This window comes from Camellia sinensis, chromosome 8, assembly GCF_055761805.1.
Source record: "Camellia sinensis isolate YWXY chromosome 8, ASM5576180v1, whole genome shotgun sequence".
In the NCBI taxonomy this organism is placed as follows: domain Eukaryota; kingdom Viridiplantae; phylum Streptophyta; class Magnoliopsida; order Ericales; family Theaceae; genus Camellia; species Camellia sinensis.
The window spans coordinates 175598352-175612742 of NC_138968.1; positions in this window are offsets into that span (position 1 = coordinate 175598352).

Sequence of the window (14391 nt, forward strand, 5' to 3'; positions counted from 1 at the left end):
TTATTTATTTTTTATGCTTTTTTTAACACAACTAAATTAGCCAAACAAAGGCTTAATTTTCTTTGATTATCCCCATTACTTTTCTAATTTTCTCTGACTCGTCCCTACCCTTTGTCTTGACAAAGAACGAGACACCACCATTCCTAATAGCAACCACATACCTTTCTTGTGGTGTTTGCTTGACGAAACACTAGTGATCAAAGTTTGGGGGTGTTGGGCAAGTTAATTTTTTTTAAAAAATTTTTTATTTTAAATTCACAAAAAGATAAAATAAATTTAAAAAATTAATATGACAAAATGTCACATTAAATCCATAATCATTTTATTTTTTCTCTTACAAACATCGTATGCAAATATAAAAAAATTCAACTATCATCTTAAATATAAAAAGTTTAACTTACTAGCCTCCGTTTGGGAAGTGGGTTGGCTTTTTGGTTTTTTGACTTTTTTGGCTATTTTAACCTGGGTTTAAAAGCTTGGTTTGGGAAGAGCTTTTTGGCTTTTTGGCTTTTTTGAGTTTTTTTGTGAGAGAAGAATGTAATGATTATGGATTAGATGTGATATTTTGTTTGTTATGACTAAAATAGTCTATTTTGTCTTTTGTGGCTAAAATAGCCAAAAAAGCCTAAGAACTAACTTGCCAAACAGAGGCAAAATAGCAAAAAAACTAAAATAACCTATTAAAATAATAACTTTTCAAAGATGTGTTTGAATTTTGAGTTGTGTTGCACTTCTCCAAACGGCAATTGAATGAGATTACTGTGATAATGACTAATTACCTAACCTAAAACAACTCTAATTATAATGCTGAGTCATCCATTACGTGGAATTTTAATGTGTCTACTTCAACTTCAAATTGACATTGTCTCATATGTGACAAGTTTCTAGCCATGTTGCATGTCATAATTGACCAATATAAGCTGTGGGTTCACAATTGCATTTAAGCATGCTTTTCAATTTCATTTATTATTTTCTACTTGTTTGTCATTTTATGTATTTATTTAATGTTTAAAATATTTTTTTGATATTCTAAAAAATAAAACAGTGATGTAATTCTAAAAGATAACAAAAATATCCAAAAAAACAAAAAACTGACAATTTTCAAACTATGTCTGAGAAAGTGTAGAAGTTTATATATAAATCAATTATTGAGAGAGAAAATTTTAAATACGAATAAAACTGTTACCGATACTAATAAATATAAGAGATTTTGCTTGTTTTCTCTTTTTAGAAAACACTTTTCAGAAAATTCTACTTTTTTATTTTTCGCGTTTTTTTGTTTTTACTGAATTTTTTAAATATTTTTAGTAATTTTTTTACTTTTTAGACACACTTAACATAAATATACCTAAAAAGTAAAAAAGTTGCAAAAAAAATCTTTTAAAAATTCAGTAAATACCAAAAATACAAAAAAATACAAGAATTCAGTACATTTTTTGTATTTCTATGTATTTATTAATTATTTAAAATATTTTTTCAAAATTTTTTTACTTTTTAGATACATCTAACTATAGTACATCTAAAAAAGTAAAAAAAATGTTTAAAATTTAAAAAATATACACTAAAAACAAAAGAATACGAAAACCATAAAACTCAGTTTTCAAAAAACTTAATTCAGAAAACTCAAACCAAACATACTGATTATTTTTTTTATACATAAATCTTATTATTTAGTATGTGATTACTTAACACTCTGTTTGGTTAATGCATTTGTTAATATTATTATGAGTAATGTTAGAGATATCAAATTTTCTATTAAATAAATGACCAAATGTCTCATATGGATGTAAGGTCTATACTTTTATGGACTCCACACCCATGTAAGAAATTTAATCATTCATTTGATAGAAAATTCGAGGCTTATATAGGGCTAGCCTTGAGATTTATAGGGTCTTAGGCGGGCTTTGAAAGTGGTGTCCTCCTATATATAATTTTTTTTATTATTTAGTAATTACAAAAAAATTTCTTTATACATATAATCTTTAAAATTTATTTTCATATATTAAGATATAAAAAAAATTGTTACAAAGGCTCAAAAAAGGTAAAATAAGGTCTTATTGTTTCATAGTTTAGAAATAATCAATGCAAACAACATAATTCACTGATATCTGATAACGAAATAATTATGTTATTGTAATATGATATCTAATAACACAAATCACAATCCACTAATTATTTGATAACAAAACACAAATTATTAGGGAAAAAAAAGGAAGAAAAAATTAAGGCAAAATTATTCAATTAAATTATGATAAAGAGAGATGGCAAAAAAATTAAGATAAAGTTATTTATTCTATTAAATTCTTGACATTAGACTCTATTTGGATTCATCATATCATATATATTTGTTTAGACTAATTATACAAATTTGTAATTGAGTCTAACAATGATTATATATATATATATATATACTAGCGTATGCCTGTGCCTGAAGGCACGGTACAATTAATGATGCGATTAAAATATAAATCAAAATTAAAGAGGACTGTATTCAAATTTTTGCTTTTTATTTTTTGTTTTTTTTTTCTTTCTTTTCTTTTCAAAGAATAGGTAATGAATTCATAGGAAGGAGAAAAATTCCTAAATGAAGACATGAAACTTGAATGAAACACCAATTTATCAGTAACCCAAATAAATTTCAAGAACCCCCAAAATTAAGAACCTCTATGAATCCCAAAATGATGTAAACCAATCATATATTTTTATTTTTTTTCTTTCCTTTCTTGACCAATCACAGGTGAGTGAAAGTTAAGAAAAATCTTGCCAAGATAAATTGCACTTCCCTCAAATTGCAATCTCTCAATTTTCTCACCCACTCTATCTCCTCTTCTCTATTACCATAGTCTCTCTCCCCCAAAGACTGTAAAATATTAATCTTCTCAACTGTCTCTCTCTCTTACCGACTGATATCCTCCCCGTTCCTCTCTCTTCTCAAACGAAGACTCTCTGTTTCCTTAAGTCATAAATGATAATATTAAATTTAAATAAAAAAAAATTCTAAACTAAAAATAGATTGAACAATTTAACTCCCAATAGAACCCAAGCATTTGGTTTGCTCAGATGAAAAATTAAAAAAAAAAAAATCAAATAACTCTTAACTATCCATTGGTTTGCTCAAATGAACACACCATGAAATTAGATCAAGGGACTGGAACAATAATGCAAGGACCACAAAAACATCCATCCAGCAATGTAACTGAAGAGAGTGAATATCCTCTGTCCAAAAAAAAAAAAAAAAAAAACAATACAGCTATGTAAAAATAAAAAATAAAATAAAATAATTTAAAAAGTTGAGTACCTTCGCAGAATCCACCCCTCCTTTAGTCCCATGGGTTTGTGAGCTTTGGATCTAATGAATAAATGGAGAAGATGACCATGGAACTTTTAGGATATTCTCTACGCTATTTCAACCATTGTTGTGGGTCAAGAAATTTATCAAAAAAGGGAAAAATAGAACTTGAAAGATAAAATACATATTCTCATGCACATAAATAAACACAAACTTAGAGATTACAAACTTTCTGCCAAGTTTTTGAATTAATTTTTATGAACACACACAAATGCAATAGAAATGACAAAATTGGAGCTGATATGCACAAACAAAACCGGTAATCTTATCACACTTCAAACAACTCAAATCCAGATTAATAAAGCTTAACATATAAATTGCAAAATAAATTCCACCAACATAAATGATGATCAAGACCTTAATTCCACCAACAAACTTGAAGATATATCACTCTTGGGCCAAACAAAAATTTGGCTATCGTTAGAATTAGAATACAACCCGTGTCTTAAGATATATCACCTGGGCCGAACAAAAAAAAATTGAATAGAAAAAAAAAAAGCTGAAAAATACCAAACAGATAAAACTACATAATCATTCTGTTTTGGAGAGGTTGTTTTCGAATTAGGTAAGAGAGAGAGTAGTAGAATCTCAAATAAGCTCATTATTTAATTTTTTATTTTTTAGAGAAACAAAAAAAGAGATTAGTTTTTGGATATAGAAATGGTAGAAACTAAGAAATTGACTACAGAAAATATAACACATACACATCTATTCTGGAGAGGTTGATAATGTGGGTAGTTGTTGTTGTTGCACCACAATTCATGAAAGAATGGATGGATACACATACGAATATAACACATTCTGGTTTTATCATCCATGGACATGTTGATGGATACACATACGAATATAACACATTCTGGTTTTATCATCCATGGACATGTTGCACCACAAATCATGAAAGAATGGATGGATATCTTATGCGGCAGAATGGTAATGTCATAGCGATCTGATATGACCAGAGATGAAAGATTAGAATAGGCTACTTCCATGAAAAGTAGAGCATGAACAGGGATTTTCATTACAAAGAATACTAAGTCATGATTATAAAATTGATCTAATTTTTCTTATAAAAAATGGTCACCAAATTTTTTTATATAATAAAATATTCAAATTATAAAACCAGACTCATAATAGATCGGCCATATAAAGGTCTTAATATTTTCTTAAATTCATATTTGAATAAGATTGAAACAACTGTATTTCCTCGTGTATGAGTATGACTACTACCTCTCTTCTAGTTCAAAAGGGAAATAAATGAAAATAATGCTTCTAACAATGATTAAGCAGTTAAAAATGAGATATTAACTTCCCGGGAACAGCTATTATATGACTACTACATTTTTTTAGTCACGAAAAGTTCATATTTGGCAACGAAATTCTTTGGTCGGCAAAGAATAACCTAAAAAATATGCATAGTCTTTGACAACTAAACTTTCTTTCGTCGGCAAATAATTGTATACGACAATCAAATTAAATTTTTCATAGCCTAAAATATAGACTATCACCGACTAATAGGTTTTTAGTCGCCTATTACTTAATATTTAGCGACTAAATTTTTTTTAGTCGCCAATAAATAGCATATCTTGACTAAATTAATATAGTAGCTAAACTTCGAACCAACGCCGACTAACATATTTTTTAGTTGCCAAAAATGACACTTTTGGCGACCAAATTTATTTTGGTCACCAAATTTAGTCGCCAAAAGTGTAATTTCTTATAGTGAAGGAAACACAAACCCATATTGGTTTCTTGAACATATAGAAAAACACAAATGATACAAATGATAGAGAATCAAAATGATTGAGAATCACCTAGAATACCTACAAAACTCCATAGCAAATATTACCACCAAATGATACAAATGCAAATATTAGATGAATAAAAGAAAGAGAGAACCAAAGTGTTAACCACAATCCACAGAACAGCAGCTACTACTCATTCCATAGTAGACTTGCGGGTGTTTCCAAGTCAGCCATTTTAAAACATTTGGCTCAATGTGTTATGTATAAACTGTACAACAACATGATTCCAATATCACACCCAAATAGGTTATGTATAAACTGTACAACAACATGATATTGGCTAAAATTGGACCAATAGATATATAAATTCCTTTATAATCCCCCTGCTTTATCACATGTGAGTTGCAAAATTCCTTTCTAATCCCCCTGCTTTTTCTTTTCTTTTCTTTTCTTTTCTTTTGCTAGGCTAAGAAAATGCAAATTCAGGGAGGCCAAAGCTAACAGTAAATATCATATCTCTAGCAATGTTAAACATAGGGATGAGATCAAAATCCAATTTGAACCATAAAACTTCCTCAATCTGTGATTTAGTAGAAACACCAAATTCAACACTTAAACTGAACATGTTTCACTGTTTAATGAATCCTACCAAACACAACTTTCCTTTCCTAAAATGCAGCAACAAAATTCACAAATTCTGAACCACAAAACACCACCCAAAATATTTAAAAGCAAAAAATATCAAAACTTTCTTCTGGGTATTGTTGTAACCAATTGTTAAAACAAAACCCTCTACTGGGTTGCTGAGATTTCAATGTAACATTAAACTGTACTGTTTCTGTGATTGTTCATATGCATATATATGCGTGAATCCAACGAAACATAACTTTCCTAGTATGCAGCAACAAAATTCACAAATTCTGAACTACAACTGTTTGTGTGTGTGTCCGTGAGTGAGTGAATCAATTGGGGATATTATTGAATTGGATTACTATTAGGATCTGGTTCAGGTGAGCTGATCAAAGGGGCGTGAAGAGAAGGAGGGTAATATTGATCAGAAGAAGCAGTAGCAAATCGAATTTCGTCGACGCTGACTTCAGTTCTAGCCAAGGAAGCTGTTGGAATTATAAAACCAGCCCCTTCCACGTACTGATACGAACTCCATCTCTTGAAGCTCTGTTTTTCTTCTACTACATCGCTCTTCTCTGTCAATCAGAACCCAAATTTACAAATCAAAACATTGGGAAAAACCAAAATTGAAAGCCTATGAAACTGGAATTTTACCTGAGAGCAATGCCTTCTCCATTGTAGTTTCTTGTTCCATATTTCTTCGGAGAGAAAGAGAGATTGAGATTCAATTATGCAATGAAATCGTCATATAGGAGTGTATATATACTTAGTGGAGTCTGTAAGCCACTTCTGCAAACCAAATTTCATATCAAAAGTGACTTCAACTATCTAGTTTTGAGATAATCATTAACCATGCTCAAGTCCACCAGGTATTCTTAAATTGCATCAATTTTTTCACACCATAATATCTAATATTGCATAACATAAACAAAAATGCCAGATAAAACTTTTTTAAGTTTTGATTGGGTAGTCTTCGGTCTATAGAAGATTCTATCATTTGTGCTTTTAGAAAAAGAAATATAAACATCATGATTTTTGCATGTGAGGGAATAGTTCCTTACCTATGTCTTTATGGGAGCTCCAATTGTATGAAGACCCTATGATATATTGATTTTCAATATAAATGAAATGCCGAGCAGCGCGAATAACCTTTACATATGCATGGCTACTAATAGAATTTTTATTTTATTTTTTTTTAAAATTATAGAAAAAAAAAAGAAGCAAAAAATCATATGTATAAGGTAACCATTCCCTTTGGAATTATACCACCGGGATTTTTATTAACCCAAGAAAGACAAATTTAGTGATGTACTAAATTTGTTGTTAAAGTTGCAGATAATATCAAATTTTATTGCTAAAAATATAATTGAAACTACAAATATCTTCTGTTTGTTCTCTACTACAAAAGTTTCTCTTTCTTTCTCCGATTCAAATATTAGGAAAGTAAATGCAACATATCAGCCTATACCCATTTTTTATATAATAGGGATATGAAAACAGAACAGTTAATTTCATGAAACAAAATACCCATGAATGGCACCTTAAACTTCACAAAAACATCAAACACAAACAAAACCCAGTAGAAATTATAACCCGATAGATATATATGAAATGAGAGGAGGTGAAATATGGGGTTTCATGAAACTGAGAAGAAAACAATTTGTACACTGGACTATACATGAACCTGCTAAATGACACAGAATATACTGTCAATAAATTCAATATAACTGCATCCGTTACCAGCTAATGAAAGTTAAGTAAACATAAAGGATAACCTGATAATCAAGAAAGAAAGAAAGAAAACAAATAAATAAAGGAAAGAATAGGTTCAGCTCTTGTATAAAATAAGGGATGATTTTCACCCAACGAAACTAAAATATGTTGAGTTGAGTCACAGGGGTAAAGGGAAGAAGAAAAAAAAAATTTGACTTTAACCCATCCAATCAAAATTTTATTTATTATAATCATATTTGTTTGTCACCAGCCAGTGCCTAAAGGCACGGTGTAAATAATAATCTAGCGTATGCCCGTATCTAAAGGCACGGTGTAAATAATATTAAGATTAAAATACAGTTATAAAAATATATTTAACAGATTGTACTCTACAATTCCAAACAAATCAAATATAAAAAAAAATTAAATATCAAATAATGCACACCAGTCAGTGCTCTGCAATTTAAAAGAAATTAAAACTAAAATGCACACCAGTTAGTGCTATTGCTGCCAATCAAATTGGTATCTTATATATATACATATATACATATATACATATATCTAATTGAAACAGGCCTAACTAAAGTTTTCATAATTGGTATCTTATATATATACATATATACCTGTGGGATTGCAAGGCTTGCAATGGTGAGACCAGCGATGACATCAGACCTTAGAAGATTTAGACTATAATTGGGTCCCCACTGAAAAACAGGGAAGAAAAATTGAAGACCCAGAAGCAATTTTTGACAGCATGCTTGGTTCTTGAACCTGTGAAGAGGATCATCTGGGAAGAAAATCTCAGACAGTTTGTCTCTGAGTTTCTCAATGGTGGTTTTGTGGGGTGGCAATCACACTGTGCAATTCCCAAAGATGATATGAATAAAATTTATTGATACAAAGAAATTTTGTTTGATAAAATTTGATATGTATTAGCAGATTTTATTTTATAACATATCAAATGTTGATCAGAAATGATGATAAATAGAAATGAACCCAAGTCAAGGATTTCAAAGCAAACTCAATATGTTCGCAATTAGAATCTCACCTGAAAACTTTCTGCTTTCTTCGCAAGCCTTTCAAGCCAAAATCTGAAATTTCAAGCGGGAACTGAAATCATTAGATTTTATTTTTTAACATATCAAATGTTGATCAACAGATTTATACTATATAGCACAAAGAATCCCAATTGATGTGAATTCTCTATGGTTATTTGCATTGAGATTGTTTGTTCATCCTATTGTTGCTTTAATTGCTAAAAATTTAGTTAATTGTTTGTGGTTTTGACGATTTCTGATTGTGATGCGAAGTTCGGTGATTCTCTGTAAATTCATGTACACTATGTCTATAAATTCATGTACACTATGTTTGTAAAAATATTTTGAATATCGTTTAATTAAAATCGGCTGCTATGAAGAATGAATAATGCTTCTGCTGTCATGAGTCATACCCCCAGTTTAAGGTGAGTACACAATGAAATCTATTGAAAATTTTATTACGCATGTATAGATTGACTATGTATTTTTGTGGGGGAGTATTTGAAAAAAAATGTGACAATTGTTGCTTTTGTTTTCATTTTTATATTTATTTTTTCTAAACTCGAACAATGATCCTTAGGTGAATCATTTAGTGATTTAAAATTTGAGTAATGAGAAAGACTCAAAAACTGTGATCTAAGACTCAAATGTTGATTAAAAAATGAACAATTCAAATCTTAATATTATTTTAGTCCGTTATTATGATAATTTGAATTGTTCATTTTTTCAAATCCTATGTACAAATTAGTTATGAGAAAAATTAGATTGATAAGATAATTATAACTACATTATTTCATCATATATATTTATCTTAAAAAAATAAACGATAAGTATAATTTTAAAAATAATCCACAATTTTTTTAATATATAAAATCACATAATTATAATTACTAAATTAATATAATTCTGCTTATGAATAATTTACAAATAACAAATAAAAAAATTAAATAATTTTATGGTATATCTACACCCCCACAAAGCCTCCAACTCACACAGTGGATTGGGAAGAATTCTCCCCTTACTATAAATAAGACAATAAAAGACTAATAAGGAGATTCAAACCGAAAAGCAAGTCCATTAAAATTATACTCACACCATACTAATAGATGCCGTTATTGTGTATCCAATTGTAACACCTATGAGATTACCATATTGAGCTATTCCACATAGCTTCACCTGGATGCTCCTGAGAAAAACAGAAATGACCCAAATCCATGAATATTTGAAATTTCTACCTTTACCAATATCATAGTTTCAACAACAATAAAACTAATCATAAAATTAATCACAAAAGATACACGGGAAAAAAATATAACTACAGATATTAAACATTGGAGCTTGTCATTGAATAATTATAAACTACTACACTTAAATTTTGCCCCCATAATTCTAAATTGTAACTTTATTTTAGTGGTCAATTTTGTATATAAATAAAACAGTACTTCTCTTTCCATAGAAACCAATCTAAAAATCAGAGGCAATCGTTATATGATTAGTTTCTGTGTTTCTAAAAATCGGACATAATTTTCATATGATCAGTATATGTGTTTCTAGACTTTTTCATTAATAAAATTATGGAATTGAAAATTGAGAGGTGGGGCTACCCCTCTATTACAGCCCATCCCATTCTATTTGCTTTTGTGTTGGAAAAATGTGAGGTGCCTTCAGATGGTGTTCCGATGTGGGTTCATGACAGACCTGTCACTGGCTAACTGATTGTCTAATTGATCCAAACACCCATGTCTTCATCCCAGATGCTTCCTCTGTGTGGTATTGCCAACGAATTTGATTTACTGTCAATCTGGATTATGTAGTTCTGAAAGTAGTTTGGGATAACACTAAAAACATACCTATAAAACCCATAAAGAAAAACACCTTTACGGAGTGTTCTTTCTTTGGCCATCACATCATTCACCAAACTTTAAATTTTCCCTCAGTCACCAAGTTATATTAAATCATAATTGAAAATGGCAAAAATGAACAGCAACAGAACCAAATGTTGATCAACAGATTTTTTGCCCCTCAATCAATGATATTTTTTCAATCAATGACATTTTAATGGTCCTGATTTATTATGATATTTTTAGGCAAAATGGCAAGAGAAGACAACGAAGGGGAACAGAGAGAGAAAGGGAATAGAGACAGAAATCTTACCTTGCACAGATGATATAAATAAACCGTGAACCAGAAATGATGATAAATAGAAATGAACCCAAGTCAAGGATTTCAAAGCAAACTCAACATGGCATTTTGTAACATTCTTGTTATGGCAGTTTGTGTGTTGTTGTTGTGTTGATGCATAATCTATAATGTCTATAATGGCCATAAGTTATGGCAGTTTGTGTGTTCCTGTTAAACTACAAAATGCCATTACAGACAGGGGCCATAAGTTGATGCAGAATCTTCATAAACAGGGGCCACATAACAGGAACACAAAAAATGTGAGCCATTATAGATTTGCAGCATACCCCTAGCAGCCCAATACTCCAACACCTGCAAATAATTGATTGAAATCAATCCAAGATAATGTGAGCTTTGTGATAAACCAAAGGGTTTCCAAGCTAAGGCTTTACCCAAAACTTGGCATGCAAAACCAATAACTACAGCGTAAGCTATGACGATATGTTTCATGTAACTAGGTAGCAAGTGAATAGGTTTTATGAAATTTGTAAAATTTCCACTATAATCTCATGTAACCAACCAAGATCACCTTCTGAAGGATAGTATGAAGAAAGTGAAATCTGAAATTGATCCAGAATCCAGATACATAAATGCTTTAACACTCGAATCTCTAACATTTTGTATTATATGGACATTCAAATTTCGTAGAACAAATTAAAATCCAAAATTGGAAGGTAAACCTTCCAAAACTTGATGATGAATCCCCATTCTGTCTCGGCAACGACCACGAACATTGCAATCACAACCGCATAGCACCGAAATATGCCATCAAATATCTACAAATATCCACAAAACAATAAATTTACATACAAATCCAGAGGCATATATCTAGAGAGAGAGAGAGAGAGAGAGAGAGAGACAAAGAGGGAGAGGGGGATTACATACATAAGATCCATCTTTGAAGGAACGAATGACAGAGAGAATGTTGACAAAGATGCAGAGAATGGCAGCCGCAGAGGTTACGATGCTGAAGCAGCAGAGTGTTGTTTCTCGCCATTTTCTAGGACTTTCTCAGCCCCGAGAAAATTTCTGTGTAGCTCTCCCAAACACACACAGTAAAAGAAACCCTAAGCTTGAATCGAAGCCATCACATACTGTCAAAACACACACTCACACACAGCTAGAGATAGGAGGAAGAGAGAGACGTATCTGTGAAAGAGAGATGTAGAAGGAGAGGGAGAGGGAGAGAGAGAGAGAGAGAGAGATAGAAATGGAAGGTGGGGAGGCAGACGTGGGTAGGTGGAGAGAAGTCACGGGCGGGAGATCTAACATTGGAATTAATCTGAGCCATATATTTTAAATTTGGAATTAATCTCAGCCATTGGATCAAAATGTATCTCTCATACATTTTATACATTTTCAAAAACTCTTTCCCTTATTATATAGATATATTAATTTGGCTCAATAGATTTTTTTGAGGAACCTTTTAGACTGGGTCTCAAACAATAAAAAAAAAGATTAAGCTTTTCACTTTTAGTCTAATATAAAACTAATAGAACTTATTTTGAGCCAAAATTTGAAAGCCTTAAGCACAGGATTTAGTGGCCTTAATCCAAAGCTGGCCTCGGCCTGTAGCATTTTCCTATTATTATTTAGGAAAATTTAGCTATAAACCTCTTTTACCTTCCTTTCATTGTTAAAAGGATTAAGAAAAAAATTATACTTTCTAAACCCCCTCATAATTATAAAATCTTGCATAAAGAACAAAATTTATTATTTAAATATTTTATAGGACTATTATACCCTCAACTTCTGCATATATAATCAGCTTCGTCATCAACTGTATCATAATCACCATAGTTGCATCTTTCAAGCTTCAGCAGAAGGTCGTCGACAAGCCGCCGCCATAGTAGCGTCTTTCAAGCTTCAGCAGAAGGTCCTCTCTTCATCTTCATAATCAGCAACGATGAGGCTTTGAGTATGTTGAAATTGAATGAGGATGTCGTTGGAGATTCGAAAGCTAGGGTTTCGGAGCAGATGGAGATTCGGAGTGCGGTGGAGATGGCTCAATTGGAAGCGGAGAAGAAACATGATGAGGTTGTTGATGAGATGCTGGCGATGTTGAATGCGAAGGCTGAAGCTTCGAGATTGAAAGAAGTTGAATAGGAGGTTGGGAAGGATGTGGATGAGGAACAGTAGAATATATGTATATATATATTTGTGTGTATGAGTGCTGTTGAACACATGTATTCTTTTTCATTGAGATGTGTGATTGTTGATCGAGTTTTAGAAGTTTTTCGTTTCAATTAGATATGTGGATTTGTTAATTAATTTGTTTTGTTTTTGTTGTTTGTGTTTTTTGAAGTTTTTTTTTTTCAATTAGAGATGTTGATTTGTTGATTAATTTGTTTTGTTTTTGATTTATTTTTGTTGTTTTTTATCTAATTTCATTTGACTACTCTGGTTCTATTGCTCTGTTTTTTTTATTTGACAGAATCAGAGTAAAATTTTACTTTTATACAGAGTAAAATTTTAATTTTGTGTAGAGTCTAACATTTTACTAGTTTTTCAGAGTAAAATTTTATTTTTAGTTTCAGAGTGTAACATTTTACTCTTATTCAGAGTAAAATTTTACTTTTATATAGAGTAAAATTTTACTCTGAAATATATAGTGAAGATGGCTTAATAGGAGAGCTAATAGATATGAGGGTAATATAGTAAAAAAAAATAAGTTTTAAAATATTAGGGGGTTTTAAAAGTACTTATATAATTTTTGTCCTTTTGAAAGACAAATTAAATAGTGAGGAGACTATCACCAAATCCCCTACTATTTATTATTGGTGCAAATGTACAATGTTAGGTAAGCGAAAAGTTTTACGAACCGAAGAAAATACATATTTAATTATATAATGGAGGAAAATCATTCCAAATAACAAAAATATACAAATGAAGAAGAGATGACGTATATTTGATTATAACACGTTACTAAGGAACTCAAACTCATGATCTCAACAATTAAGATAATGAAATGAAAATTCAGACACTTGGAAGTTGGTTGTTGTATTATTGTATATGCCATATGGGGACACAAATATGACTTATTTCCCTTTTTTTCATCATAAAAAAGGTACCGTTATTTGTGCTGCTTGGTATGGGAAGGCAAATGAAAATGAGAATATAGATGCTAATATGAAATCAACATTTTGGACAATAGTTGTGATAATATAATAACCCAATTATAATCAGGATTAATTACATCCAAATAAACTGCTTTTTGATTAAAAAATAAAAATAAAAAATTGTTTTGTTTAACTAAATAAGTAATTCTTATAAAAAATTATTTTTTCTAGAATTTCAATTGTGCAAAATAATTAGGGATTGTTCAGGGATAATCTAATTAAGTGTCAAATTCGCAGCATCTGTCCTCTCGCTTCTTGCCACGATATTGTTCACTTTGGACAGCCCTTTGGGGTCGGCCTTCACAGCTTTATTTTTCCTCTGGGATCAAGGTCTCGTAACAAGTGGAGGGAGCCAACACACTTATAAGGTGGAAGTGAGAGTCCCTCACAGGGGATGTGGGACATTGTGCCTGTTTGGCAGAGCTTAATTACAGTTTATTTCAGCTTTCAGCTTAATTTAAGCTATTTTGATGTGTTTAGTTTAACTTATAGCTTATAACTTATAGCTTTTTGAAAGTCAGAAATCAGCTTATTCTTTGAGTGGGGCATGAGATGCTTTAAGAATAAGCTGGAAATCAGCTTAAGCTGAAAGTTATAAACTATAAGCTGTTGAGGCATAA